We start from the raw sequence: 4,520 nt of genomic DNA on the forward strand, positions 1-4,520 counted from the left end.
CGAGCAAACTATTATAGAACCAATCAATCAACAAAAGGCTCACAAAATAAGTATGGGTAAGCTCAATCGATCCATCCCTCTTCTCTCACACCTCATCCTACTTATGTCACCCTCATCACATTATCAACATGGTCACTATTCCGTTACAACATCATCACAAAAGTAAGTGACCCAAATCCTCCAATCAAGAGTCGCTCTTCACTCACACTCCCTCCTTGTGTCTTCCCTCATCTAAGATGATCCTAATTTCCACCAATTCAATCTCATTTTCACAATCCAATAACATAACATCCTCCTTATTTCTCCCCCTTATCACTCCATTCATTTGAAACACAAGGTTATCTAGCATCAAACACCTCCAAACTCAATAATTAGACAACCTCAAAATCCTCCAAAAATACTTCAACACAATCCATGACAAATCATACAACAACAACAATATCATCCAAACAACTCAAACACCAAATGCACCAAGTGCTAGTCATAAGATAGGCCTCCAATTCCCCCTCCTAGCCTTGGCACACTTCTAACCTACCCTTCCAACCTTCTTTGACCCCTCCTCTTATGTCACCAACACATGTAGGAAATAGTAAAATTGTGTGACAAGACTTAAAAGTTTCAATCATTTTTCATTTTGCCTAAATCTCTCATTTTGCCTAAACCGCCCGCCCTTGCGGGTTTTCGGTTTAGCATTTTCCTCACTCTATCTCACGTGGCTCGCACTCATTTTTTTCATTTTGCCCGGAGTGCCCTTTCGGGTTTTCACTCCGACCTCGGCCACTTTCCCATTTTTGCCTAGGATGCCCTTTCGGGTTTTCATCCTAGCCGGGTTTTTCTTTTCTTTCTTTTTCTCTATTTTTTTTTTTTTTTTCAATTTCATTTTTTTTTTTTTTTTGAATTGAAATACGATGCATGAAATGAATATATTACAATATATACATGATATTACCAACACATGTCCACCCCACACTTTGTTTTTCACTTTGTCCCCAAAGTGAAGGTGAACATCACAATCAACCTCAATGAAATGACTTGAGGCACCCACTTTCTCTTCAAATTAGAACAAGTTCAACTCCATCTCACAAGCTCACTAACTTACACCACCAAACACCCTCGACTCTCGATGATGAGCTCAAAGATTCACACCTTACACCTCCTCTTCATCTACTTCACTTGGTATGATCATGGTGTACCAAGCACAAATCATGGGCAAAATGATAACTCAACACACTTCACCATTTTTCCAACAAAACTCTTTCATATTTGAACTTTTGATTGCTTCTTTTTCATTGTTTGATTTGGGGAAGTGAAAGTGGCTATTCTTTTGTAGGTGATTCCACATAATCGAGGTAATGATAGGGAAATAAGGTCTTTAGACAATTAGGCAAAGAAGAGTGGTGATGTATGTAGTGATTGTGTCAAAAAAATGAGATTGGGAATAATGAGGCACAAGGGTTGCTTGAATAGGCTTGATAAGGAGCATTGGTGGAATTGTCAAGCATGATACTTTTTACTCTCAAGCAAGGACTTATCAAAAGATTTTAATAAATCACTTGCACCATTTCACAAACATCTTATGTGCACTACTCAAATAGTTGAGTTTTACACACAAGTAACAACTCATAATCCAATATTAGGAAAAGACAATAATAAAAACATTAAAGAAGGAGTACGGGTTGCCTCCCGTAAAGCGCTTTTGGTTTCCGTCGTTTGCTCGACGCCTTTTCAAGCTTCATCTTCTATCAATGGTCAAGAGCGGAGCAACTCAATGCTCCTAGTAACCTATCAAACATGTTAGCCCACAAACAAGAAAAGTGACAATAATAGAAAGTCAAGACATACCAAGCATTCACGATGAGAACATATGCATATGACAAGTGATTCATTGAAGCATGTTCGAAAAACAATGCAATGTCACGATAAGACTCCTTGAAAGAAGGGTTAGACTTGGTAAAAACCAAGTAATAGTGAAAGAACACAAGAGGTTCTTTAGGAATTAGAATGGGTGGCTCTTTCATGTAAACTAGGGGAGGTTCCTCTTTGTGCGGCAAAAGTTCAACAATCGTCATGTTCTCTACCCTCTTAACATTCTCTTTAAAATTCATACTCACTAACTTCTTAGCCAAAGAAGGGTCACAACCAACATCCTCAAGGACCACAACATTTTCGTTTTCTTCCAATTCCTCCGTGGGTGGATTCAAACGCCTTTGCGGTTGGCGAACGGGTTTGGTTTCTTCCTCCCCTAGATAAACATACTTCAAGTGACTTGGCAAGGGCTTTAACTCAACAATAGGAGCCTTAACTATTGAGGGAATAGGTCTCTCATTTGGTAACTCTTCCAACAAAGAGGAAGAAATGAAACAAAAATCACGGACAGGGGTCTGAGCGCACGGTGCGCCCTGGTGGACTGGTTTGGGCGCACGGTGCACCTGGTCTGCTGCCCTGTTTCTTGTTTCGATTTCTTCCCATTCTTCCATGAATGGGGTTGCTTCTAAGTCTTGCAAATTACAAGACAAAGCATACCCAATATCCTCTCCAACCAAACCATTAGTTAAAGCAACATTTAATGTGTCAATTTTACACAATTCATACACGGTTTGAACAATTGGTTCAAAAATCTCAAGAAAACACAAAGAGGAGGTCTCGGTTGGGTATTTCATTGCTTCATGTATGCTATACTCAATCATTTCCCCTTCAAATTCCATTGTGAGGCGTCCACTAGATACATCAATCTTGGTGTTGGAGGTTCTCATGAAAGGCCTTCCCAACAAAATGGGAGTGGAGCCTTTCTCGGGTTCCATTTCAATCACATAGAAGTCGGCGGGGAAAAGCATTTCCCCCACCTTCACCAAGACATCTTCCACAATTCCCTTAGGATAGATATTGGACCTATCGGCCAAAGAAATGACCGTACGAGTCGGTTTCAAAGGCCCTAACTTAAGAGACTCATAAAGGTAATTGGGCAAGACATTAATAGATGCACCTAAATCAAGCATAGCATGTTGACAATCCAAGTCTCCAATTTTACAAGGGATGGTGAACATGCCCGGATCACTACATTTTTGTGGCAAACGCTTCTGAAAAATTGTCGACACATGTTCACTAGCCCTTACCTTTTTCATGCTTTTTGCCTTATTGGTCCTTTTAGTAGTGCACAACTCTTTCAAAAATTTTGCATGCTTGGGCACACTACTAAGAAGATCAAGGAGAGGAATGTTTACCTCCACTTTACGAAAGATATCATAAAGGCTTGAAGTCTTCTTGTCAATTATCCTTGTATCATTCAAAGCACTTGGAAATGGAGCTTGTGGCTCATATTCCGGAAGAGGTTCATGGATCCTCACTTGTTGGGGTGTAGATGGTTCCCCATGTTCCACTACCACTTCAATTTCATCTTTAACCACATCCTCCACTTCATGAACAATAGGAGGTGGTCTTGTCTTCTTAGGAGCCTTGGGTGCCTCTACCAACTCTCTACCATTCCTCAAAGAGACCGCTTTTGCTTGTTCCTTGGTGGGTGGAGGAATGGTGTGAGAAGGGAGACTCCCTCCTTGGGTGGGTTGAGAATTGAGTGTAGTGAGGATTTGACCAACTTGGGTCTCAAGGTTAACAAACCTAGAGTCGGTGAGTCAGTTTTGTTGAAGCACGGCATTTTGAAATTCCTTGATATTTTGTAGCAAGACTTGGCTTTCTTTTTGCATTGTCATTTGATTCATAGCAAGTGTTTTCATCATCTCTTCCAAGGAATTTTGGGATTGATTTTGATTTTGATTTGGTTTTTGAAATGAAGAGTTTGAAGCCCCTTTTTGATTTTGGTTTTGGTTTTGATTTTGGTTTCCACCCCAACCCATATTTGGATGAGATTTCTACCCTTCATTGTAAGTGTTGGAATAGGGGTCAAACTTCCTAAACCCAATAGCCTTCACCGCTTCAATTTCCTCCTCCGTTTGCAAAGATGGACACCCATCGGTGGGATGAGTTGGGTCATTACAAAGACCACAAAATTTCACATGAGAAGCACTCCCACCTCCTTTTGTAAGTTCCTTGACCAAATTGGTAAGAAAATCAACTTTCTTCTCCATATGATTGGAGCTTTGCCTTGAAGAGGATGTCCCACTTGTCTTCCTAATTCTCCTCCCAAAATTCCTAGAGCTTCCTACCAACCTTTCAATCAACTCATTTGCTTCTTGGACCGACATGTATTCAATTCCACCTTGGGTGGCGGCTTTAATCATCCTAGCATCATCCTCAAGTAGACCACCACAAAAGTTCAAGAGAAGGTCGTGGTCGGTATACCCATGGTATGGGCAACTAGCAAGAAGTTGTTTAAACCTCTCCCAATACTCATACAAGTTCTCCCCATCCATTTGTTCAACATTACTTATTTCTTTCTTCAATTGAGATGAGAGACTAGCGGGAAAATACTTTTCTAAGAAAGCCCTCTTCATTTGATTCCAAGTGGTGATGCTCCCGGTAGGGAGATAATAAAGCCAATCATTGGCTGCGTCCTTGAGTGAGAA

Source organism: Silene latifolia, chromosome Y (assembly GCF_048544455.1).
Source record: "Silene latifolia isolate original U9 population chromosome Y, ASM4854445v1, whole genome shotgun sequence".
Taxonomy (NCBI): domain Eukaryota; kingdom Viridiplantae; phylum Streptophyta; class Magnoliopsida; order Caryophyllales; family Caryophyllaceae; genus Silene; species Silene latifolia.